Genomic DNA, 27,645 nt, shown 5'->3' on the forward strand with positions numbered 1-27,645 from the left:
CAACACTGTGTCTACCAGGCACCATTGGTGTCTTGGCAGTGCTGCTTGGGTTTTGTCAGAACATAATGTAGCTGTGTAAAAGATGTCCTTCAGAGATGTTAGCTGACTTGCGTTGTTCCCAGACTTAAATATGCTGTGAACTAATTAACACCAGTGTGAGAGTAAATACTCAAATATCGTTACCTTGCAAATAACAGCACACAAATTTCTGTGCACGGGTTTCTGTCTCCTAAAAAGAGAATGATGATGATTATTATCACAGGAAGAGAAAATATTGGGACAGTAAAGCATTGGCGTCTGCTAACAGGCAATCTCTCATTCCAGTTCCTAACAAGCTTGCAAAGTCCAGGGTAGAGACATATTATCAGAAGTGCATGTTAAAAATACTGCAGGGCTTCCCTGGTGGCGCAGTGGTTGAGAGTCCGCCTGCTGATGCAGGGGACATGGGTTCGTGCCCCGGTCTGGGAAGATCCCTCATGCCGCGGAGCAGCTGGGCCAGTGAGCCATGGCCGCTGAGCCTGTGCATCCGAAGCCTGTGCTCCGCAATGGGAGAGGCCACGACAGTGAGAGGCCCGCGTACAAAAAAAAAAAAAAAAAAAAAACAAAAACCTGCTACAGCTAATCAATGAATTTGGTAAAGTTGAAGGATACAAAATTAATGCACAGAAATCTCTTATATTCCTATACACTAATGATGAAAAATCTGAAAGAGAAATTAAGGAAACACTCCAATTTACCATTGCAACCAAAAGAATAAAATACTTAGGAATAAACCTACCTAGGGAGACAAAAGACCTGTATGCAGAAAATTATAAGACACTGATGAAATAAATTAAAGATGATACCAACAAACGGAGAGATATACCATGTTCTTGGATTGGAAGAATCAATATTGTGAAAATGACTATACTGCCCAAAGCAATCTACAGATTCAATGGAATCCCTATCAAATTACCAATGGCATTTTTTACACAACTAGAACAAAGAATCTTAAAATTTGTATGGAGACACGAAAGACTCCGAATAGCCAAAGCAGTCTTGAGGGAGAAAAAAACGGAGCTGGAGGAATCAGACTCCCTGACTTCAGACTACACTACAAAGCTACAGTAATGAAGACAGTATGGTAGTGGGACAAAAGCAGAAATATAGATCAATGGAACAGGATAGAAAGCCCAGAAATCAACCCACGTATCTGTGATCAACTAATCTATGACAAAGGAGGCAAGGATATACAATGGAGAAAAGACAGTCTCTTCAGTAAGTGGTGCTGGAAAACTGGACAGCTACATGTAAAAGAATGAAATTAGAACACTCCTTAACACCACACACAAAAATAAACTCAAAATGGTTTAAAGACCTAAATGTAAGACCAGACACTATAAAACTCTTAGAGGAAAACAGGAAGAACACTCTTTGACATAGGTCACAGCAAGATCCTTTTTTGACCCACCTCCTAGAGTAATGGAAATAAAAACAAAAATAAACAAATGGGACCTAATGAAACTTCAAAGCTTTTGCACAGCAAAAGAAACCACAAACAGGATGAAAAGACAACCCTCAGAAAGGGAGAAAATATTTGCAAATGAAGCAACTGACAAAGGATTAATCTCCAAAATATGTAAACAGCTCATGCAGCTCAATATCACAAAAACAAACAACCCAATCCAAAAATGGGCAGAAGACCTAAATAGACATTTCTCCAAAGAAAACATACAGATGGCCAAGAGGCACATGAAAAGCTGCTCAGCATCACTAATTATTAGAGAAATGCAAATCAAAACTACAATGAGGTATCACCTCATACCGGTTAGAATGGGCATCATCAGAAAATTTACAAACAACAAATGCTGGAGAGGGTGTGGAGAAAAGGGGACCCTCTTGCACTGTTGGTGGGAATGTAAACTGATACAGCCACTGTGGAGAACAGTATGGAGTTTCCTTAAAAAACTAAAAATAGAATTTCCATATGATCCAGCAATCCCACTACTGAGCATATACCCAGAGAAAACCATAATTCAGAAAGACTCATGCACTCCAGTGTTCACTGCAGCACTATTTACAGTAGCCAGATCATGGAAGCAACCTTAATGCCCATTGACAGATGAATGGATAAAGAAGATGTGGTACATATATTCAATGGAATGTTACTCAGCCATGAAAAAGAATGAAATTGGGTCATTTGTAGAGATGTGGATGGACCTAGAGACTGTCCTACAGAGTGAAGTAAGTCAGAAAGAGAAAAACAAATATCGTATATTAATGCATATATGTGGAATCTAGAAAAATGGTACAGATGAACCGGATAGCAAGGCAGAAATAGAGACAGATGTAGAGAACAAACGTATGGACGCCAAGGGGGGAAAGTGGGGATGGTGGTGGTGGTAGTGGTGGTGGGATGAATTGGGAGATTGGGATTGACATGCATACCCTAATATATGTAAAATAGATAACTAATAGATCCTGCTGTATAAAAAAATTAAACTAAAATGAAGCCTTTTTAAAAACAAGCTGTAAACGAGACTGTTACGTGTATATGATTTAGCTTCCATGTGTTAAGCCAAGTACAGCATTAGGAACCTGGGACCAGAGGCTCTTCATTTCCCACTCAGTGGAATAGCTTATTTTGTCTAATCACTCCATGAAATCTAGAGTCAGCAACGCTTCATTTACAAAAACATGAAAATGAAAGCTATAGCTAAGTTTTCTGGTTTATCAATAGAACTGATTATTTGCAAATATAGATTCATAAAGTCATGCACTTGATTAAAATTTTACATGCCAGATACAAGATGTAACAGTGCATTACTTTCTAAATGCTTTATTCATTGAATGGAACACAATGAATGCCCATTCATCTTGGTTAAAGTACTCACGCAAAGGTACTCATGCACACCTGCATATCACAAAGTATCAGCACTGGAAAGAGCTGCCGTCTAAAAACTTTCCAGTATTGCCAAATTGGTTACAGGGAGGCATGAATCAATAGCAGCATATCTCAATGTTTCATTGAGAAAGTTGCAGAATATGGTTTAAGCCTTGTTATAACCATTCCCTTTGCAGCAAGGGTGTGTTTCATATTAATAGCTTAACACACTTGTGCCTCTTTCCATACCATAATTATCACTGTGCCATGTGATCAAACACTGTCATGGTGAGGGTAAGGGGAGGGGCATTTATTAGTGTTAGAACATACAGTGATATACATTAGAGCAAGTCAGCATGCTGCATTTGTTTGAAAAGACTGTGGATAGAAAAAAATGCTATGATTCCAAACAGAAAACTAATTCAGGGAAAGTGGACGTCTCTCCAGAAAGCATATAGAACAGAAGAATCAGCTGTTGTCTCTTAAGAGATGGTGAAAATTGCTTTGTCAGTAAGTAAGGCTAAGTTAGTGATATGAGTTTTCTAGTGAGGCTATTCATTGTATTAAAAAGTGCAATTTTAGCCACAAAAATTTTTAGAATATAAAGTTATATTTTTTATGAACAGCCCTTCTGTGGAATGTCCTTTTACTAAATAGATTTATTTTCTTACTTTCAGACAACTCCAGTTTATTGCTTGCTAAATTAGAGAAGTATAATTCCAGTCACCTACAATGAGGAATTTGATCACAGTAAATTTAACATGGCCTCATTAGTATCTACCCACATCTCTAGGAAACTGAAGTTTTCTAAAGGCACACATTGAACTATAGTAGAGCAAACATCCTTAAGTTAAATGACCAGTGAATCCATTTATTCGCTTCTTATCACCTATTCAGAGAATCCTGGTTACAACAAGATGTCATCATTCTGTTTCCTTAGGATTAGCTTAAGTATGGTTTTTCGCCCTCTCATCTCTCACTCCCACCAGTTTTATATTTCCTTACCTAGAAATTTCAAGTTAACACTAAAAATGCCCCCAAATGATTTTATTTCTGTTCTTCCTTTGGGGATATTGCTTCAAGGTGGCCCTGTCTTTATATTTTGATGACCAAGTATAAAGTGAGGGCAACAAAACAAGAGAAACCAGAGAGGAATACAGTCACAATCAGATTAACTATTGTAGGTGATGCATCTGAATGAACCAAGCTTCACGTAGTATTTAAACTGAGGAGAGTATCATTTGGAAATTAAGAATGAGGACTTTTAATCAGCAATGATCATACATTAAAACTTTTACATAAAAACATTCACTTTTGCTGGCCTGCAGGACGATAGCAGAGTCTTTTCTCTCTCCCTCATCAATCCTCCCATGAGACTCTGTTTTGTTTAATTTACGTGGCTGGCTTGCAAATCTGAACTAACTGAGAAAAGGGCTGTTTCTAAGGTAGTAAATCAAAATAACATCACAGTCACTTCAAACAATGTTTTTGAACTTCAACTTCAGAACAAGTAGTTCAGACTACAAATACTTTTAGCTTCACACCGGCTTTCCTTCTGAACTACGTGTTCGGTGACCTTCTGCAAAGCAACTACAAGGGCAATTTCATTTCCATAGGTTACATTGACCTTGCAGAAGTGAAGAATCAAAAAAAAAAAAAAAAAGAATGAAAAGAAAGAATAAAACAAGCCTTTTTGGTTTGGGCCTGGAAACTAAATAAGCACCAGATAAAAATCACAGTACAAGTGAGTGTCATTGAAATAAAGTGACTTGTTTTTATCACAAGTCTAGTTTCAGTGAAGTCCACTCTCATTCTTATCTTTATTCATTCTACAGGTTGTAGATAATGCATGACCGTATTAAAATTCTCTTCTTGATCTGAATCTCTGTATCTCTGGTAGACAAGCTGGGTCCTAACAGCTTGATTGTATGTGTGTTGATTTTTAAAAGACAACAACATGAAACCTTTAAAGCTGGAATTTCCTGATTATTTCAGGCCAAGTTCTATATACTACACAAATCTTGCACAGCAGTTTTAGAGAGCAACAGTAATTGAATTAAATGATTTAGAGTGAATAGTAGAAGTAAGGGAATTAGGGGATCTGGGCTGTTTTTCCGTAAACTATTACTGAAGTGTAATACACATACAGAAAAGTACAAAAATGTTAACTACTCAGTGTGATGAATTTATACAAAGTCAACACAGTCTCCTAACTTCACTATCAACCAGATGAAGAAATAGGACATTAACCATCACCCAAGAAGCCTCCCCGCATTCCCTGCCCATACATGCAACTTCCCCGAAGTAATCACTTCTCATGACTTCTATCACCATAGTTTTGTTTAGCCAGTGTTTGAAATCGATAGAAACAGAATTATTCAATGCGTAATTTTTTGTGTCTGGCTTCTTTCACTATATAGTATGTTCACAGAGATTCACTCTGGTTGTTGCCTGTGATAGTAGGTTGCTATTCTCTTTGCTGTACAGTATCCTGTTGTAAATATCTACAATATGTCAACTGTCCATTAATATCTGGACTCTTACAAGTAGTGTTATGATCATCTCTGTATTGGCACAGATACAAGGGCATTTCTGTTGAGCATATACTCTGGGGTCATAAAGTGTGCATATTGTACACATTAGTAGATACTGCCAAAGTGTTTCTCAGAGCAGCTTCACTAGTTCACACACCCATCAGAAGTGCATGAGGCTTCCAGTTGCCCCATGTACTCACAATCTCTTGGTATTGCTGGTCTTTGCTATTTAAGCCAATTGATGGGTGTGTAGGAGGTTCACATTTTCGTTTTAATTAGAATTTCCCTGACAACTAATGAAGGTGGACAATTTTCACATGCCTATAGGTCATTTGGAACTGCTTGTTAAAATCTTAAATCTCAGTTTTCTACTGTCATGTCTTTTTGTTATTGATATGTAGCTCTTTATGTGTTTCCAGTATGTTTTTGTTATATATATGCATTGCCAATGTCTCTGTAGCCTGCCTTGTCACTTAATGGTGTCTTTTAATAAGCATACATTTTAATTTAAATTTTGTCCATTTTACCAAAATTTATCTTATGGTTAGTAATTTTGGGGGTCCTATTTAAGAAATCATTTTCTACCCAAATTTCATGAAAATGTTCTGTTACATTCTCGGGGCCCTAAGGTTTTTACTTTTTTCATTTAGATCTATAAGCCACCTTGAAATATGAATTATATTGATTTTTCCTCTATAAATATATGTCTCACTCAACATCATTCATTAACAATACAATCTGTTCCCTCACTGCATTGCAGTGACATCTTTGCTATACTTCAGTATACCAGTCTATTTTTGGATTCTCGATGCTATTCTGTTGGCCTATTTGTCTATCATTAGGCCAGTACCACACTATCTTAATTATAAAGTTTTACAATAAGTTTTGGTATCTGGTATTGTAAGTTCTCCAACTTTGTTTTTCCTCAAGATAGCCTTTCATTTACATATACGTTTTTGAATAAGCTTGTCTCCCCCCTCCCCCCACAGCAACAATGCAACAAAATCCTGAGATTTTGATAGGAATTGTGGTAACTATATGAATTAGTTTGGGGAAAATTGAAAACTTGAAAATATTGAGTCTTCAATCTGTAAACATGGAATATGCTTGTATTTATTTAGATGTTCTTTAATTTCTCTCATTAGTGTTTCTGATTTTCACTGCAGAAGTCTTGCACATCTTTCCTAGGCATTTGACAGTTTTTAATTTTTGAGCTATTGTAAACAGTATATATTATTTTTAAATTTAAATTTTGTAATCATTTGTTTCATTTGATCCATTTTTCCCATAGCTCATCACTGAAAAGTTTAGTCTACTATAAAACATCTTAACTGAAAGTGAGACTTAGATTAGAAGTGGCTATATTAACAGGATTAGTTTTGTACATATGAAAAGAGAAAGTTGCTCTGCAGAAACACATTATATTGCCCTATAGTGATCCTAAAGATAATTATGGGAGAGAAAGTGAGGGATTTTTGCTCAGGTCTGGGAATCTCTTTTACCATTAGACTATGTGGGCATTCACAGCAAAACTCAAAGTAAAGAGTGAAGTGGACTAAATCAGTGGCTACAAATGAGGGTGCAGTAAATGGGTATGTAACTACCCCACCATGCAAAACTCCTTCAGTGTAAATAAGCCAACTGCTAGTTATTTATCTGCTGCTCTGTCATTATCCTGTGTGCATCCACCTCTAATAGGGACTGTCAGAATCATATATGGTTTGTGTTGTGAGGTGCTGGATCTCTCCTAAGTAGCTCCTGTCAGTTGTGAAACTAACTGCTCAGGGGACAAGAACAAGGAAAAAATAGTACCTTGATTGAAGGGATTAGAATGGGGTGACGGAATGTGGGGAGTGGAGAGAAATGGAGGGGAGACAACATAGAAGCATAAGGAATTGAAAAGTGTGCACTATGTGGTTGATTCCATCTGTTTTGTAGCTTGAGTGGTAAGTCACACATTTAAATAATAGAAAGCTTATTATTATTTTCTTCCCAGCTAATACACATGGAATTTGTGTAACAAAGCCTGCAAAATAAACTCCAGCCCAGGGCACAATCTTCTTGAAGCCCACAAAAAGTAAATTTGATATGTAAATAAAATTTCCACACACTTTATATATACTTCCAACAATAAAAGCAAATATATGAGTTGTGCAGAACAAGTGTAACTCTCATCTGATGGGGAAACTGACACTCAAGGAAATTAATGACCAATGCCTTGATAAAAAGCTGGATTCCAGGACTTTGGGATTCTGCTTTAAAATTCTTTTATTAAAACCATACTGATATTTTTATTTTATTCCTTCTAGGAATGCCTCTTGGCATTTCAAAACATAAAAGTAGTGATCTTAGAATATTTCTGAAGTGCATCAAATACCTACTCTTCTTCTTACATTGTAAGCATTTGTCTACTTTTGAATATTTCATCAACATTTTCACAGGAACTCCCTCTGGGTAGTATCTTTTCTAAGCCTAGTATTTTGACTTTTGCTGTCTCTCGGAGGGCAGAAAAATGAACAGCAACCCAACTACATGGAAGACAGAATGGGGCCCTTCTTTGATGATGGAGCATAATTAGTGACATAAGCAAATGGCTAATTAGATCCAAAGCAACTTCTAAAATGTTAGAAAGAAACGATTGAAACATAATCAGAGTGCAAACAATCATAATTGACAAACATGCACTAGACTCTTGAAGCACTGAAAATATAGCTGAAAAACTGAGGGCTATTTCAGGCAAACCCTAAATCAGATTAATATTATTTATTGTTCCAGCAGCCATGAGAAAGCTAAGACAAGAAGCAATATAAACAAATAGGGGTGAAACTACTGAGCTGTGAGTCTAGCGATGTGATTTCTCAGTCCCCACTCTACTAATGACTGTGTGACCTCAAATCAAGACCAGCCACATACTCATCTCTAAAATGCGAGTGTTTGGTTTGATGTCATCTAGTATCCTGGCCAGCTCAAAGGTTCCTATGATCTCGTGACCCAGTGGGGAGAAGAGAGACAGAGGCATAACGATATTTGATGATGACTCTAAAAGAGCTTCTGACTGTTTGCCTCATTTGGATGTATTTTCCCATTTGCAAAGCCTGGCAATGAGGTTTAAAGGCCACATGCTGAAAGGATTTGGGGGAAAATACTTGGAATATTTATATAAACTCTTTGAGATATTATGTGGAATATAAAAATGTCTGTGACACAGTCCATGTCACAGAGGAGTGTTCACTCTCCATGGGAAAGACGTTCTGTACAAATACACAATAATGTTGTAAAAATCCAAATAAGCCTGAATGAAGTGCTAACATTACAGAAGTATAAATATCGGCTGCTATAGGGATTCAGAGATACATGATCTACAACTGGAGGAGCCCTGAAGTTGATCTTGAAGGAGAGGCTTGGAGAACAGACATCAGGATGGACAGATGTATAGAATATAGTACAGACTTTTGATGGGAACAATATTATCATCAAGGGAGTGAATCCATAGAAATGAAGGTGACATCTCCCAGGACTAGTGAGAAGAAAGGCCTCTTGGATTAGAGAGACTGTTAACAGCACTAGTGGGAGGTAGGTTGGAAGAATCAGGGAGCATCCATACATTATACACGTTCAGGCTGAAGAAGATGGACTTTTCTTGATAGTTAGTGGGGAACGAGCAATGGGAAAGGATTATAGAAGACAACTTAATATTTAGAAAGCTCAAACAAGGGCCAATTGGAAGAACTGATTAAATGAGACAAAGACAGGTGGCAAGAGTCAAGGTAGACATGTATTGCAATTGTCGTGTATAGGTGAAGACCTCAAGCATTAGAAATGGAAAAAATCCAATATTGAAGGAGCTTCCTCACTAACTCTCTCTTCTTCTTTCCTCTTTCCCTTCCTGGTCTGAATAAGCCTCTGGGTAATGAGGTAATATAGATAAAAATATGTTTTCACTCACCAAGCCAAATAAATTACCCCAGCACCTAGTGGTGGTCTTCGGTTGGATGAGATAGAAATGTAGAATTGATTTTGTAGCTTGTCTCATGGGGGCCTCTGGGAAAATAATTCGTTGGGGTGACCTTTTGTTTTCACATGATTATGGAGATATGACCCAAATCCCCACCCTGAGTTCAAAAAGAAAACAAATTCTCTTCATTACTTTGTTGGCTCTCCTCACTTCTTGATCTCAGCCAACTTTTTCCAGGGTCTCCTTCTATCTGCTCTCCTCCCACGATAATAGTCTTGTATGTTTTGTTCCCTTGGAGCCAAAGACACACTCTTTATGTGGTGAAAAAGAGTAGATTCACCAAAGTCACTCTGGACTAGCTGTCCATAGCCCAGTGATAATAGTTCCACTATCTAAAAGAAAAATGTGAATTTTAACACAAACACTCCCATGATGATTCAGCCTTAACTCTTGCCAGAGGGAGGGCTGCGCCATTTTTTTCCCTCTCCCCAGCACGCAGGCTGCTGTGAAGAAGCATCTGCTGTCTAATTCTTTTCTATATTAGGATAAAATGTTTTTCGGCTTGCTGATTTCAAGCCCTGAGGAAAAGGGGGGAAAAAGAGTTTCTCATAAAGTGTTCATTGCACAACCAATCGGTCTGTGTCCTGGGAACCCCAGGCATGTATTCAGGGACTAAGCCCCAAGAGCAACACCTCAGAGATGATGGGGTCAGGAGCTGGACAGGACGTGCTCACTCCGGGGGTACAGATGGTATCTGTTCAGCTAGAATTCTTCCGCTGTGATTGCTTTAACACCCAGATCATTTTAACCAGCTTCTTATCACAGTTGGGAGGGCCAGCATACTTTTCTTAAAGATTAACCAGACACAGTTTTTAATTTTCACAGTTCAAATAAGGGATTGGGAGAGCCAGCTGAAAAGAGTGGGGTCTAGGAATAAAAATACTCATTCAAAGATGGACATGTCCTTGAGAATACATCTAAAAAGCAAGCTGAGGGAGAAAGTATTGGGGCAGTATTTCCCTATCGGTTCCTTCTGTACCCCGCCCTCATCCCCAAACCCAGGGCTGCTTTTGATGAGAATAAGGGCACGACACCCACAATAAGATTCCTGGCCCAGAGCAGAGGCTGGAGACCGAAGGAGGTGAGAATGCTCAGGACACATCGACATGCTGAAGGCTATTGGCCTTTCTGTCTCGTGAGAAGACTCCATAGGAAAACTTGGGGAAAAACGGATTGTATTTTGCTCTTTCCCTCTCATCCTTCAGCTTTCTGTGTGCCAGTGACCTGGCTCACAGCAAGTGCTGGCGAGCGGCAGTGCACCCCTGGGTGTCATTGAGAAGTGAACCGGGAGCTATCCCACTGCCCAAAATATCTCCTGGGAAACAATCCCATCTGCAGGGCTGTGAGCCAAGTTCTTGGTTTTGAGTTTGTAATATAGTAATAGTAATAATAACAATTCTCATTGTTGTGGTTGCTATGATTTTGTCAAACGGCTCCATTTGATATATTTCCTATCACACTGTGAATGCCCTCGTGGACATGGGAATATAGCTGCTGAACGTGCTTTAAACTAGCAAATCTCATACATCTCACTGCTTGCAATTATTACTTAAGGACCAGAGAGAATGCAGCCTACTTTTTTGTTCAATAAGATAGATTTTTTAAAAAAAATTTAAAAAATAAGATAGACTTTAAAGCCAAAGTGAGGCATATCACAATCAAGAGGACTTTTTTTTTTTTTTTAAGTCAAGGTAATGGAGGAAGAAGATGTTTATTAAGTGATAAAGTCTGGACTTCTTTACAAAGCCCAGACTCTATGCTTCCAGTCAGAACATACCAGTTCTCAGAGGTTTTACAATGCAGCTCTCAAAAGACTTCCCTTTTGGTTGTGGGCAATGCACAGATTTCAGCTTCTTGCTCCCTGGTTAGGGTTGATGGGCCAGGGAACAATTTTTATTAGGTTTCAACGCATCTGTGGTACTTAAATACGAGACTGAAATAGGCACTTGTTCCGTGCTGTAGGGTGATAAGTTGCATTAATTTTTATTTTAGTCTGTCTCCAAACATGGCTTTTATAGACTAATAAAAAAGCAATTTTTATAAGTTCACAAAAAACAATGAACACAGTCGAGCATAAATATCTTACAACCATGGCCAGAGGAAAATTATGAACTAAAAAATCTGCTGAAAGTGACACAAAAGGACAATACCTAGATGCTTCCTTCTCAAGGTAGATTAAACTCTCACCTAAATGGAAGATTCTGTAATGTGAATTTCCACTAGTGATTCCTCCCTGCTCTCATCCCACGACAGCTGGAACTCTGTCGCCCTACCCTTCACTAATTTATGCCGTCATACTCTTTAAGATCAGCCTCAAAAATTCAGCTCTTTAGGAGTAATATCACCCATTAATACAAGTCCTCACGTTTCCATATAAGCATAAGTATATTCAGAATATACTGGAAAACACTAAAACCTTAATAGGAAATCTTTCAGGACTCCATTGTCATATCTCTGGAGAGATATTTTATAAATGTGTGGGCAGAGTCTCTCAGACAATAAAACATGTAAAGTAGACTCGAATAACCCTCTTATCAAAGCTCTCCCTGATGGCTTTTATATAGTGGTAGCTACTACAATGTTATATAATTATAATGCTATGTGAAAGATATGGTCTCAATTAACATTTAACATTATGTACTGAATTTCCCCAAAAGTTAAAAAAAAATCAGTGACTCATCCAAATCTTTTGTTTACTTAGTGCCAAACATGTGAACATTTGGAAACTTCCAGATGACTGACAATGATGTTGACTTTTGATTCTGCCAATCTGGGCTCATGAGGTTACCCTTTAAGTTTGAAGCATAAATCCTTGCTTTCACTACTTCCGTAAATTTTATGTTTCAGCCACACGATTAAGGCTGATTTTCCATTGCTTCAATACTCCATGCAAAAGGAAAAGAAGCGTGTCAGCAAACAGAGTATTCAAGAATATCAATTTTAATATACAACTTTCACCTTAGACAAAGCATGTTGACTTTCTTAGGCCTTAAGTTGGTTAACGTTTCCTAACCTCATTGTCAAGGTGTTTTGTTTTTTAGAAAAATAGAAGTAGTACCTAGAATTCAGTTAGCGATCTTACCTTTGGTAGGATCACAGTATACCGTTGTATTTGACATTTTCTCAACTCTGTACCCCTTAGTGGAAGCATGAGGGGTGGGGGGTATTGGAAGCTATTCCACAATTTCTATACAGGAGAGACTTGAGTTCAGGAGTACTTGCCTGAAAGCCGGCTTTTCTAGCAAGTACATCACTTCACGTCAGTTGCATGTTTATTTTGAGAAGCTTTGGAGGACTTTCTGGAGATTATGAGGAAAATTGTCTCTATTACTTAAGGTGATACTAGCAGCTAAAATTCCCAAATCTCAATGGCTTAATACAATAAAAGTTTACTTTTTACTCATATAACAGCCGAATGCGTATTTCTGACGAGTGGCTTTTCCTCAAGTACTAATTCCTGGCTCAGGCTCCTTCTATCCTAGAGCTTCAGCATCTTTAACAAACGGCTTCTAAGGACACCAAGCTTTCAGCATCAGGCTGTGAAAGGGGAAGAGGAAGGAGGGGTTTCCTTTTGAATAGATCAGCCTAAAAGTGGTGTATCCCCTTGGCTGGGACTCATTAACATGGCTGGGAAGTGTAGTCTAGCTGTGTGTCCAAGAATAATTTTTTTTTTTTTTTTTTTTTTTTTTTTGCGGTACGCAGGCCTCTCACTGTTGTGGCCTCTCCCGTTGCGGAGCACAGGTTTGGGCGTGCAGGCTCAACGGCCATGGTTCACGGGCCCAGCCGCTCCGCGGCAAGTGGGATCTTCCCGGACCAGGGCACGAACCCGCATCCCCTGCATCGGCAGGTGGACTCCCAACCACTGCGCCACCAGGGAAGCCCCAAGAATAATTTCAGATGGGTTTGGTGATCAGCCAGCAATCTCAGCTACAAACTTCAGCTCCAGCCTCCAGGTCTTGATCATTCCACTGAAAGGAATGTGAGGCATAAACGTTAGCATCAAGCTTCTGTCTCCCAAGTACCCACCTTAGACGTATCTGTGAAGGCCATGAAATTCCCCAAAAGCCCAGCAGCCTTGAAGAGGCCTTTCCCCTGAGTGTCTCCTGTCCACCATGCTTTACTGCACTTCCTGATTCATAAGTCCATGCCTCTGTAGGGATCACCGGCCACCAGGGATGACATTTAAAAGATTGGACTCATTGTACACAGGGAGTTATATTTCAGATCCCCAAAACTGAGTCTTCTCATTTCCTTTTTCTCCTGACTTGGCATTGATTTTCTTCATGCTTGAATGAGCTTTATAATTCTGCCAAGGTGGAAGTTCATATTTGCAACTTTTTTCTTTTTCATTTCAACACAAAACGAAAGCTAAAACAGTCTGATTAATTTTCAAGAGCTCGAAAAGGTTAGTTTTTTCCACCCCCATATAATACAAAAATGGATGTGCTAATTTAGCTGAAATGTTATGAAATATGTACTACTGGGTTGAAACCAAGTATGGAAATTCCATGAACGTTTCCCACTGTGATATCTCTTCAAAGACACCTGTTCACATCCTACCAAACAGATTTCTATTCCAATAATTAAAATGTAAATACATCCAACATCAGTAAAAGAAATTCAGCTACCAATGTTGGGATATCTTAGCTCTCTGAGCAGGTTTGATTCTTTCCAACAACATCATGCATGACTCTAGTAATGGAGCAATATACTGTACATTTATACATGAAAATTAGCAATAACTGTCAGGTTCTATTATTGTTATCGTCAACTAAAAATTTTAACCTACAGTTACAATTTCACTAGAGTTCAAATGTTCTCCCATGAAAACTTTTCAGCAGCCCACTAGCCTTATGAACATTTTGACTCTTAATGAAATGATTAGTGAAAGGACAGTTGCATGTCAGATGTTGTATAACTCCTTGGAAGCCAGTTTCCCACAGCATTTCAAGTTCTTAGAATTCCATTGATGATGTTCTCACACTATGTATGCTCAAAAATTCACTGGCAACACACATCTGTGTTTACCCTTTTAATAATGACAATGTCCACAATAATTTTCATATTCCTAAAGGATTGAGTAATACCTTCAGAACCTTAGAAGGCAAACATGACTTATGTTGGACCTGGAATCATCCTACCATCCATAATAAGAAGAGTCTAAAATTGGAAATCACTTACAAACCGGAAGCAGAAGATTGTCTAAACTGCATATTTCTGGCAAATTAATATAATGGAAGAATCTGCAAAGTTGTGAAAGGAAAGACATAGCCCTGGGTATATAAACTTTTTCTGTGTTTATCCAATTTCAATTCAATCAATTCTATTTGAATTAGGGATTTTTTTTCAATATACAGTATATACTGTGTGCATCTTGACACTTTTTTTTTTTAACAACAATAAATACAGATGGGAGGAATCACAGGATGGGAGAGGACCGTCAGTCTTTGCATGTTGTATAGAGAGGAAAAAAATGTTTGACTCTTGATTATCCTTTCTAAAAGGGTCTTAGGAAAGAAATATAGGTACCATAAAGTAAATTTCCTATAACTCTGCAGTATAATCAGAATCGAAGAACCAGAAAGCATTTGAAACCACACATGTTCAATACAACTACCACCACTCTGCTTCCCACTCTCTTGGCCAATCTTGTTAATTGATCACATTAGCCCACTGGGCCCAGATATGAGTACAGAATTGTTCTCAACATAAAGCTTTAGGTATCTATTCCCAACTGACAGTTGACCTAATTTGTAACTCAATATAAAAATCTACTTGTCATTCCTGACATAGGAGATCCCTGGGTAAGAATCTGAGGGAAAGAAAAGTTACAGTCATGATCTTGGAAACTTCTCTGTAGATTCAAGTGGTCATCTCTACAATAGAAGCTGCCCTTTACATTCTGAGGTTATTTTCTTCTGATTTGACTTTGCCTCAAGAAGCTTTGATGCCTTCCTGGCAGACACATCTGTGATAATCACATGAAAAATAAAGAGCATGACAGAGAAATAAGTTTAACTCTCATTGTCTGTAGCATACACTTTTCCCTATGTTGAAGTCTCACCAGTTATCAAACTGGGATATACAGGCTGTCAAATGCAGTAACCTCATCAAAACAGACTGGGCCACCAACCGTTACAGTGGCGCCCAAGATAGGGTTTCCAGGAGCAAGCGTTCAGGGCTGCTTTCTCTCTTCTGGGTCTTTGAAAAGTGAAAATCTCTGCTGGCCCATAGCTTTTTGGTCAACTGCTTACTGACTGTAAATTAATTCTGAGTCAGACAAAACCAGCACATATACAAAACCATGCGGGCAGCAGCCTTTGTGCTGACATCAAATGTCTTATCTTTCTTACTCTTATTTGCCTTGATACCCTCACTAAGTCATTTTTAATTTTAAAAAATCATGTAAATATTGTTCTTAGACATCTTAAATCCTTTTTGGCACAAGGAAAGATGTAAATACATAAAAATGAATTAACATATAAATAAATCAAAATTACCACCACTAGCCTTCTTACATTTCACAGTCCACAAATCTACCACAGAAGGTTACTATCTTCTGAAAATCGTTTAATTATTTTACTATTGTGTCTGTTAGCCAAAGAGGTCTGTTTTCCAATGTATTCAAGAGAAATGTGTTAAAGGCATGCTAATATACCTAAGAATAACACCACTGATATTATCAGTCTTACAGTTACATTTATAGAGGTGCAATGTCCTTCTTTGTACCTTTAAGATATCGTTGGGTCTTTTTTTCCACATGGAGAAGTTAAAGTTATTAAAGGTATTCTATGATTTAACCAATGTCTCAGAAAACACTAGAGGGGCAAGAAGCTATAAGGAATTGGCTCATGTCTTCAGGGGTTAATATTCCCTTGAGAGAAGACATTATTCCCTCCCTTTCTTTATATTTGTGAAATCTTGCTTTTGACTTGACCAGGCCAAAGAAAATAATGTCTCTCAGGTAACTGATAGACTGTGAAATTAAGTTCAAGAAATCAGATCTCTTGAAGGAGCAATCCTTATCCCTGAAACCACCCTGCCATCACAGACTCAAAGAAATCTGATTTTGAACTCATCCATCAGTTTTGTTTCCTCTCTATTTGTTTTTGCAGTTGGTGCAAGAAACTGGTGGTTTTGAGATCAGCAGGAAAACGTTCAAGTGAAAACAAAACTTTCTTGCAGGCATTTTTGCTGGCAATAGTGTCCTTTTCTCCTTTGGGTCCTCAATGCATTTCTCAGTTTTACAGATATTTTCCTTTTGAAGTCTTCTCACCAAAGCTGTCAGTAGGATTCGTGACATGTGCAACTTGTTGCAGACAAAAGCACTTTCTTTATTCCACACCTGCCAAATATATTGCTTTTTTTACCTGGGTATTTGTAACCACTGGTGGTTCCAACTTTAATGCTGAAATGAACAGGGTTCCATGTTAAAGGAAGCTGCCTATAGTCTGGTTGACAGAGGTGGCCTCTTATCATCTTACATAATAAAATTAAACTTGCTATTTATTGTGCACACTGTGTGTCAGGTGCTTGGTCACTGTGTGTCACATTTTTAGTTCGGAGTCAGACAAAAATAAGATGGAGTTATTATTATCATCATTATTAAATAGCTTCAAAAACAATGTCAGAGTAATTAAAAAGTAATTAAATAGGTGATCAAAAACCATATAGAGAATTAGAATTTAAACTCAAGAAAATCTGAATTCAAAATCAGTATTCTATACCATTCCCCTCCTACCATAAATTCTCTGAATATGTTTCACTCAGCCTTCAACTTTTCAAAATACAAAGTGTACACTAATCACATGTTGCAGATCTCTTGACCTTATAGTCTTTACATTCAAGGAGAATTGAAAACGTGAAAACACATGGAACTTTACAGTGTTATACTTGATTTTATCAGTTTTGCAGGGAGCTGCATTTGGGATCTTTAATCATTTGAAGTGTTCAAATTCAGTGCTACCATTCAGGAACCAGTGAAAATAAATCAGCAAGTCTTATAGCAGGACTTGCATACGTTATTTTCAAAGCACTGCCTAATATGATTGGCATATTAATCAGATTAGGAACTTCATTTGGACTTAAGTGATTCTAAGTATTTTCTCTTTAATATTTTGTGGAATTTTTAGAGATATTTGAGGGAGTTTTGCCTTCCATGCTTGATTTTAATTTAAATAATTTTGTCATGTCTACCTCCATTTTCTTTTATATTCCATTTTCTTCTTCCTTGTTCTTTTTTTTTCTTTTTTGCATCTGTGAACTATAGTTTGATCCAATAAGAGTGATATGGAGCTTATTAAATAAGAAAGTGTCTGTCAACTGGAATCAACACTTGCCCAATGTAGTTTTCTTTTTACTTGTCTTTGAACATCCTGGACCTTGGGTACTCGCACAGGACTATAAAGAGATCTGTATTCTATTTTAGGAATATTTTATTTCTGCTGACTTCTCTTACCCTTTTCCATGCATATACAGCAAACAAGTCAAATTTTCTGATTTCTGAGCATTGTCACCTTTCAGTCCATGTTGCAATTGTTCATTCATTTAACTGAGAGCTATTTTTGAGTGCCTTTTGTGTGTGTGCCAAGTACGTGCAATGATAGGCAACGGGACTGTGGCAGTGAAATAGATAACGTCATTTGGGTCCTCTAGAAATCACAGGGCAGGGAGGAAGACAGAGAGAACCTGAAATTACCAATATGGCGAGGGTTACAGAAGGCGAAAGATGCCATTTGTTGAACCAGTGACAAAGGTCTTAATTTAGTTTGGAGGATTGGAAGATCAGCAGCATCTTCCCTGAGGAAGTGACATTTGTGCTGAGAAATAAAGGGATTGGCCAGATGGGAAATGGAGAAGGAGGGATAGTCAGGCTTTCTAGGCACCATGAGCCACTTTTTGGAGGGAATGTAAAGTGATGTACGAGGCAGCTTCTTTTCTTGCCTAGAGTTCATTGCCAGTATTCTGGACGTACTTTAAAGTCCTTTTTGCCAATTGTCTAAATTCAGACTTTAAGGAAAAGCACTTTTGCTGCTGTATTTCCCACTTCCTATATTTTGGTTATTTTTTAACTCTTGAATAAGATAAGAATAAATGGGGATGAAAAACCAGAAGAGGTTTCTGCAGTATTAGCAAGAAGGTATTTCAAGGGAACTTTAAGGGATGAGGAATCATTTATTATTCTTTACTACAAGCATTGTGATAAGTTCTCCTTTTAATTTAATACTTAATTTAACTCTCTGAAATCAATATTGTTCCTGTCTTTACAGTGGTGGAAACTCATGCTTGGGGAGGGTAAGTTATTCATACTGTGTGAAGTAGGGCCAGAATCTGAAACTAGGTATTGCTGACTCAAAAGCCCATGTTTAATGTCTCTACAAAGTAGCAAAGACACAGAAGTGGCTTAGGAAGAGGATGTTTGCTAACAGTGGTAGTCCAGTTTCACTGAAGATAAGGAAAGCACACAGAAGGTAAAGTTGGAAGGTGAAACATGACAACAGAAGTGTACAAACAGATGTAATGGAAATTGTTGGCCATCCACTCAAAACCCAGTTCCTTTCCAAACAGGTGTCTTCCTAACATCATCACCTCATGTAGGGAAATCTGACCATTTTCAGCAAAAGGGGTTTTGTATTTCTAAGGATAATTTCAGTTCCCTTGTCAATAATTGGTTCAGGAACATAGACCACAGCCAATCAGCACTCATCATTCCCCAGCCCACTGGGATGTTTTTAGCAATGGCATATGACCCACCTCAATAGGCATATGATCCAATGAGATGGCAGGAGGGAATTTAAAAGGTCATTTGAGAAAAAGATTATTGATTTAAAAAAAAAAAACTACTGCAATATATGTGAGGTGCAGAACTCCCATAATGATTTACCACCAGCTTGGAGAACACCACTGAGGTGAAGAGTTATAACTTTCAGAGGGAAACATAAAGTCAATGTCACAAGGTGGTTCAGACCTCCATTTATTGAATCATCTCGTACCTTCTAATCCTGGCTCTGCCTTATACTAGCTGGTAACCATGAACAAATTATTTAACTTTAAGCTGCTGTGGTCTGATCTGTTAAATGGGGATATTAATAATACCACCTCACAGGGTTTTGGGGAGGAATAACTGGATATACATCTCCTAGCATATGACACACAATAAATGGTAGTTTTATTATTATAACTTAAGCCACAGTGAAACCTTTATATTTCTGATAAAGGAGGAAAATTAGTGGCTATATTTGAGTTTAAAGATTTTAACGAACATTATCAAATATTTTTCTTATTTACTAAGACCCAGAGTCAGTAAATTTACCATTTCTCCAGATTTTGGGTAAGGAAGAGAATCAGCTGTGAAACTGATCATAGTATGTAAAATTGCTAACCTGCATCAACTGGAAATTGATATACAGCTCAAGTTTTATACTTCACAGCACCTCTGAACCAAAAGGAAAAGAGGGCTTTCCATGAAATCAGATTAAATAAGAACTTGGGCCTTAGCCCCTTTCTGATTCTGAAGGTCTGCTATCAGTATCATAAATCACCCAGGTCTGAAGCAATCAGAGTAACTAAGGCTAATATATGGAACAGTGTGCTTCTCTTGATTGTCAACTGGATCCAAGAACAAGGTACTCAATGCCACGTGCAGAAATTGAAAAAGCAGGAGGAATGCATTTCACGGACTTCTACCAGCAAAGGACGTTTGCATATTTATTCTCTGATTTAGCAGTTGAGGTTTTTCTGTCACAGAAAGACAGTCATTAGAGGAAAAGGGGCAAACTACAAATGTGTAATACTTTGGTTTTTTTGTTGTTGTTCTTGTTTGTTTGTTTTTCATCTATAATTGCTTTGTTTGTTTTTCACTATAATTGCTTTATAATACTTTTGAATCTGGTATGAATTTACTGATGGTTCTTCATCTTGGCCCTGAAGAATGGTTTTATAACAATGAATCTATGTATTTTCAAGTTTTTAATGGGGATAATATAATAATAAGAACATATAAAATTTTGTTTTTAATTTTCTTACCATAACTTTTCATTTACTTTTTATATTTCTAGTAGTGGCAGGAGTAAGAATAAAGGAAGCAATCATGATTATTACTATAAATTTTTATTAGTGTTAGTAATAGTTACTATAAAACCAGCGATTAAACCTGTTTTTCATTTAGGCTAGGATGCATAGGAGAGGTCAGTGCCCATTGTAGCCACAGGCCAACTCAAGTCATTGATAGATAAGAAGTGAGGGTGGCAGATGTGGGGAGTACAAAATGTAGAAGAGAGAAGTCAGAAATAGAAAAGGCAAGGAAAGAAAGGTCAAGGTCAAGTGGCCAGCCAGAAGCATAATTAACTATTTTTAGGCATGAGTCAGGGATATAACAGCCTGCGAAGGCTCCATCTCTGCGCAAAATGAGGGCTGCCCATTCCGTGGTAATCAGAGCTACCTGTACTGATAAATTCAGTCTACTTTGCAGAGAGTGATTTTTTTATCTTGCCAAATGCAATTCTAAATATGTAATTATAGGTCCCCTACCGCCACCCCCAACCAGGGCCTAGCATTCAAGGGATTTCCTGAACTCCCTGCTGTTAGCATCAAGCCATAGGAACCTTTGGGTTACCCTCAGCCTATTCTTGTTTTCCTAGTGATGAAATAGGGCAGAACCAAGAAGCTTGTCAAACTTGGACCCAGTTTCATTGTAAAAAGGAGCTGTAGTCTGTGTGAGATAACCACTAAGCCCCTCAACAGCTCCTGCCTCACTCCTCATATTGTCTTTAAAGCAGTGATCTTCAAGGTGGGATCCTGCACCACAGGAATCAGATTCAACTGGCTTGATATGAAAAGTGAGGATTCCTGGATTCTAATACACCAGGGATGGCACGCACTTGCCTGCACTTTCGACAAACACTTCAATTAATATGTGAAATAAAGCTTTCTTTAAGTCCTAGTTCTTCCACCCAACTACCCTTCCCAAATTTGCTCTTAGGTGGCTGTCAATCAGTCTTTGCAGAGGTGTTAAAAATAATCACATTGTTCACAGATACTGCTTAAAAGAGTAGATCCCCCCCAAAAGTATTTGCATTTTTGAAGTGGTTTCCAAGAAGGTACAATTTCTTGATGAGAAGAAAAATATAGTATTAGAAGAAGTTAGTTTGTCAATGTGTGATATGCAAATGTTCAAATAATAAGATAATAATTATAACCAAGAATTATGGAACATTGATTTATAAGCATTATTGCTAATTCTTATTACAAATCATAGGAGAAGAAATATCCCATTTTCACTGAAGAAAAACCTGGGGTCCAAGTGGTAAAATGCTTTGTTCCAAGACCATACATTTGGCATATGCCTAATCAGAATTTTAATTTTATATTGTTTTGGCCATATATATAGTTCAGTCTCTTTCCATTTAGACCATACTACTTTCTGAAAAAATATCCTTTCAATGACAAAGTACACATTAGACATCATCCTTAGAGAATTCCTGTGACATCCATTTGGCTAAAGTTGCTGAGAACCATAATTATTTTTATGAACGATTAAAGCATTTTACATGTTTCTAGACATTTCTTTAATAAGGTTTAGCACTGCCGTGTTGAAAATGTGTCATTTTCATTACTGCACTGAGACTCTTTTTGCCCCCAACTCTTTATTTCTGCTACCTTGGTTTCATTTCTATCACCTTTCAAAGAGCTGCCTGTCTGAAATTATTTATTTTTTTAGGTTATTTGCATTATTATGAATTAACTCCGAAGAAAGGTTATAGCTTTTCAGAGATCTGTAGGAAGTGTGGGGATTTATTTGTGTAATTTTAACTTAAAATTTATTAGAGAATGAGTTCCCAGGGTTTATCAACTTGTTCTGTCGGTTTGACATTTAGTTGAAAGTATTTGCCACTCTGATTCTCAAGGAACACAATCTCTTTCCTATGTTCATCTCTAAGACATTTTTGGAGAAGACCTTCTACGTGCTAAATCTAAATGCACTTACCCAACTACTTTAGTGATAGTTTGTTTTATTTTGTTTTTCTTCAGAAAGGACAGAAATCTAAACATTGAGTGGATTAGATGTGATTTGAAACCTTAGGTAGCAATTTGGTTAAACTGAACATTACTTTTATTCAGACATGACTGGAAGGATTTGGAATCCTTTTGAACTGGCAAGTGTTCTTTAAACAGCTATGTGGAGAGAGGACATCACTTTGCATTGAGTAAGTTAAATCAGTGCAGTATATAAATCATGATGCTCTCTTCCTTGGTACATTCATCACTTTTGCTGCTTTCCTCAGATGCATTCCTCTTCACTCTCCTGTCCTCTGTAGCATCAGGGGAAGAGCAGGTGTTAAGCATTTTCCAGTCAGTCTGGCGTCCACCCTTTGGCTGTGTTTGATCAATGGCAGGCAGAGAAAGGGCCTTGTGGGAGGTGAAGAGGGAAAATAAGCCAATTATTTTTATCCCTTCTTTGCTTTGGGCAGGTTCTTGGGTGTTGGCTTCATACATTCCACATCATTAGCTCCTACCAGACATATCTGCTATGATTCCAGTTTCCATCAAGTGATGCTGGTCCATGGGCTCAGGGAACACCATCTCCTCACTTTGTCTCTCCAGCCTAGGACTGGGAGTGACTTCCTGCTGTGAGAATCTCTTGGGTTACCTGACTATCTCTTCTTCAGTATACTTGTATAACCATCACTTGTATAACCTAGTCCCTGAGTGTAGATATCTGAACTTGGTTTTGTTTTTCTGGTTAAACCTTGACCTCTACACCTCTATGCACATAACATTTATCATTAGCACTAATAACATGTTTAGGGTTATTTTAGTGCCTTCTAATAACAACCTAGAGGAGTATTGGGAAAATTGCAACAAACCTAACTATTGTCATGATGTTGAGCTATAATTAATTATGGAGTATTTGCTATCATGTATTTTTTTCTTAAAGGAACACTTATTTAGTTATTTATTTATTTTGGCTGTGTTGGGTCTTTGTTGTTGCACGTGGGCTTTCTCTAGTTTCAGCAAGCAGGGGCTACTCTTCGTTGCAGTGTACGGGCTTCTCATTGCGGTGGCTTCTCTTGTTGCGGAGCACAGGCTGTAGGTGCTTGGGCTTTAGTAGTTGTGGCATGTGGGCTCAGTAGTTGTGGCTTGCAGGCTCTAGAGTGCAGGCTCAGTAGTTGTGGCGCACGGGCTTAGTTGCTCCGCAGCATGTGGGATCTTCCCGGACCAGGGATCAAACCCGTGTCCCCTGCCTTGGCAGGCTGATTCTTAACCACTGTACCACCAGGGAAGTCCTATCATGCATTTTTGAGACAGTAGAAGAAAATATATCTTGCTGAAATGAGTTTTTGGAAGAAAATAACACACCGGCTTGGGTTTGTTTTTGTTTTTTTTGTTTGTTTTTTTTGCCTGTTTGTTTTTTATAGTGTTCAAGGTTAGTAAATCATCCAATAAAAAAAATCCATCCCAGGTACATTCCAAATTGTAATTTCCCATGAAAATCTCTTAAATTTCTAAGCCAGCACAAATATAGACACCTATCAAATGTTTTCATAGCATCAACTATATAGATTTGAACTAGTACATAAAAACCTCTTCATGTACACTGAAAAAAATTAATTAATAGTAAATTTTGTGTATTTGTACTAAGTGCAAAAGGGAGTCAAAATTACTTTTACCACATAACAATTTGTAAGAAAACTAACCAGAGACTTCTACAGTTTGGCTGGATACTCCCCTCTATTCAGCCAGGGGTACTACGGGGGGGGAATAATTCCTAGCTCTGGTCCCTAACTGTTACACAGACAAAACTGGTTTTCTTTAAACCCTGTTCTTTTTATTCCTGTTTGCACAAGTAAGCCATATTTATAGCTCTCATTGCAGATAGATGAGATCATGTGTCTGAGTTCTGGCCAATGGAATGTGGGAGAAAGTGATGGATATCCCTTTCAGTCCTGATTCTTAGAAACTTCCTAATATATTCTCCACTTGTGCTTGATTTTATTTCACTTTGCCAAAAGCAATTGATGTAATTTAAGACTATGAAATTCTTAAAGGTGGCAAGCTATAAGCTGGGTTCCTGAATGACCATGTGGAGCAGAGTGGCCCATGTTTCCCAAGGGCTGATATGCATTGGGCTGTGGTGTGTGGGAAGATTTGCTTTTACTGTGTTAAGTCGCTGAAATTTCAAGGTTAGAGTAGCAAGTGTTTACCTTGATTAGTACACAGATTAATTAAGCACTGACAGAACAAAATTTCAGAAATACACTATTAATCTGATACCTAAATTCTTCCATTTGGATTCTTTTTAGTACTGCATTCATCCTTTCCTCTCCTTTTCCTCCTTCTAATTTCCATATGTTCATTTTAATATGGAAAAGTGGGCTCTGTTGAAATATAAATGAATGAAGGCATGCTGCCAAAGGCTTGTCTTGTGGTGTGCCTTGAGGATTTAACTTGTATTTTATTTTTCATAGCTATAGCAAGCAACCTTTTTGTTGGTCTTTTGAGGGGTGAAGCATTGGGAGCAAATAACAGGGACTTGCTCCATCTCCTTGCCAAGCTGGACGTAAGACTTGGTTTGTGTTTATAGAAATTGGGCCTTTCTAAATGTGCTATCAATCTCTTCTAGGAGAGTTAATCTGCTCTTTTGCAAGAGGAAAGTCATGAAGGAGCTCTTTTTGTGAGGATCTTAAAATAATCAAGGGTTGACAGGACACTGAGGACAGACTAGGAAAAAGAAATAGGTTCAGGATGTTTAATGATATTCTAAGGCCAGGGGCATGCTGAAGCCAATGGACCAAATGAAGTATGCAGGAACGTCCCCTTATAAGTGCTTAGGACCAGTGGCTGGGCTAGAGGACCTATCTCATACTTATACCTATGATTCCTTAATAGTTAATGAACCACCATGTAGGGGCTTATCTCTGATGTCCAAAGTCCACTACATACCAAATGGAGCAGTGGAGGAGCAAAAACCCCAGGATTTTGAGAGTTGGAGTGATCTATGCTAGTTATTCATGAAACTGGATCCTCTACTGCTTGACAGTTTTGTGGAACTGTATCCTAGGCATGGATGTGTGATATCTTTACTGATGTCCACTCTTCAGTATTCTTAGCTTATATGTCTTTGCATAGCTTATCCCAAATAAAGTAGGGAGCTCAGGGCTCTAATGATGCAGTTTCCCATTTGTATCAAATATTCTGTACAATGAGCATAAGTTCACCTTCTCTTGTGTGAGGTTCCTTCTACTACTAGCTTATGCTGACTTTAGAATCTCATCCTGCACAGCAGAAAAGACGACATCTTTGAAGTAAAAAAAAAAAAAAAAAAAAAAATCTCTGTTTGGCTATTGGGAAATCAACTTAGCCTCTTCTGACTTATTTCCTGTCTGGGCTACCTGTATTATGGAAGTGTGAGCAGGATGAATGAGGTAACACATACAGATGTGCCTAGCATGTTGCCTGGCACATGGCAGGCGCTCTGTAAATCTGTAGGTCCTGTGCAATGATATCTTCTAAAAATAAATGGACCTTGGTGTTTCCGTATCCAGGGAGACTCAGGGAGAACATCTGTTGTTCCAGATACAGGTGTAGCCCTGATATTTTTCTCATATCTATTCAAGCATTTAACTTTCTCCTCTTCACAGCTCCTGTAGGGCTGAAAGCTCCAGTGGTCAGCTTGGAACGTAGACTATAGGAATAAAGGCTGTCACGTCCTCTGGTATTATGAGTGTTCCGCACTTCACACCTTGTCCTGAAACTAGCCCCCAAATAACAAGGATTTAATTTTCCAAACTCTGATCCAAGAATAGCCACTATCTCTTGAATCTTTACAATAGCCTCAAGGAAAAGATGTATGATCTTGTTTTGTGTTGGTGTCAGACTATCAGTAGTGATGCTATGACTAGAAATGCCTGGGAACACTCACCTGGGCCCATACTACTTGTGGTGAGTCCCCACAGGGAGTTCCCTGCTTGGACTGGAGCCAGTGTTGTGGCTGGACTGGGCCTTGTGGTTCTTATTATGATTGCAAGATGCACCTCAGAAACAACCACCTGGGAACTCTGAAAAACAAGATCGATTCCTCGCAGTTCTTGGATGGTACATAGCACAGCTGGGGCCACACAGGGAGGTCCTGGGTAGAGAGAGAGAGTGTGAACCTGGGTTCTCCCTTTATTGGGATCTAGGGTGGGGTGCCTAAGGTTTCATAGGTTTACTCTTTACTGGAGAATTTAAAGCATAAGAGTGGGAATTAGGGCATGGGAAGGGAAAAGCAGGGTCACTCAAGAGGTCAGTTATCTAGGTTGCCAGGCGCTTTCTAAAAGGGGAACTTCATGGGTAGAGTGACCTGGCTATTTGTCTAGTTGTGTAGCTGGCAATATGTTTATTGGATATGGATGTCTTTGAAATGGGTGCACTGGGAATCAGAAGCTTAATGTTAGGCACCCACACTGCAATCAGAAAAGCTTCTTGTCAAGCACTTACACCTGTGGATCTTCATTTGATGGTTGAAGAATCTGAGAGAAAGTAACTTGACCAACACCTTGTAGCAAGTCAGAGCTTTATCTGGAGTTTACAATCAGGACTTCTTTTATCATATGATGTATATTTGATGGGAATAGACATCATTTTCCAAAATACTCTTCCTCTGTTCCAGAAAAGGCAAGAAGAAAGGGGTAAACTTTCTTCCTTTTTCTTTCCTTCCCCCCTCCTTCCTCCCTCCCTCCTTCCGCCCTCCCTCCCTCCCTTCCTTCCTTCTTCTTTTCAGTCTTTATATCACTGGCAACAAACAAACTAAAAAACCCAGAACATTATCTTTGTGTCTCTGGACTATTTGCAACTCTCTGATACACCCTGACGACAATGCTCATTTTCCTTATCCTGGTCCAAAAACTCATCCTCAGAGCTGTTCACTACCACTGGGCATCATAGTTCCTCTGCCTCTACAGAGAATGACCTCTCATCACAGTTACCCTTATCCCAAAGCACTACAGTAATTTCCACTTAGAACAGTGAATTATGACTTTGGTATTGTGACTCAAAGGCCAATACAGTTTTTGAACACAAGGCTGTTGCATGTAAGCTATTGGGTGAAAAGGTACAAAGATGTAGAAATCAAAATTTTAGTTCATGAGGACAGCATGTATATAATAATACAAGGTAGTGTATAAGTAGTTGTCAGAGGAGAGGCATGAACAGGAAGGGAGAGATCAAGGTGTGATGAGGTGATGGAGAAGTCT

The 27,645-nt window shown here is 38.3% G+C and overlaps 2 long non-coding RNA genes across 3 annotated transcripts in view; one reads left to right on the forward strand and one right to left on the reverse strand.

Moving 5' to 3' along the window:
* Positions 1 to 27,645, forward strand: part of LOC141279690 (uncharacterized) — a 146,498-nt gene that overhangs the window by 76,447 nt on the left and 42,406 nt on the right. The window lies entirely within an intron of this gene.
* The window catches only part of LOC141279691 (uncharacterized), a 109,886-nt gene continuing 108,899 nt past the window's right edge, over positions 26,659 to 27,645 (reverse strand). Inside the window, exon 7 of the long non-coding RNA XR_012334357.1 lies at positions 26,659 to 27,053. This is a non-coding gene — a long non-coding RNA (uncharacterized lncRNA). The remainder of the gene's footprint in view (positions 27,054 to 27,645) is intronic.

The sequence above is a fragment of the Tursiops truncatus genome, chromosome 10 (genome assembly GCF_011762595.2).
Source record: "Tursiops truncatus isolate mTurTru1 chromosome 10, mTurTru1.mat.Y, whole genome shotgun sequence".
In the NCBI taxonomy this organism is placed as follows: domain Eukaryota; kingdom Metazoa; phylum Chordata; class Mammalia; order Artiodactyla; family Delphinidae; genus Tursiops; species Tursiops truncatus.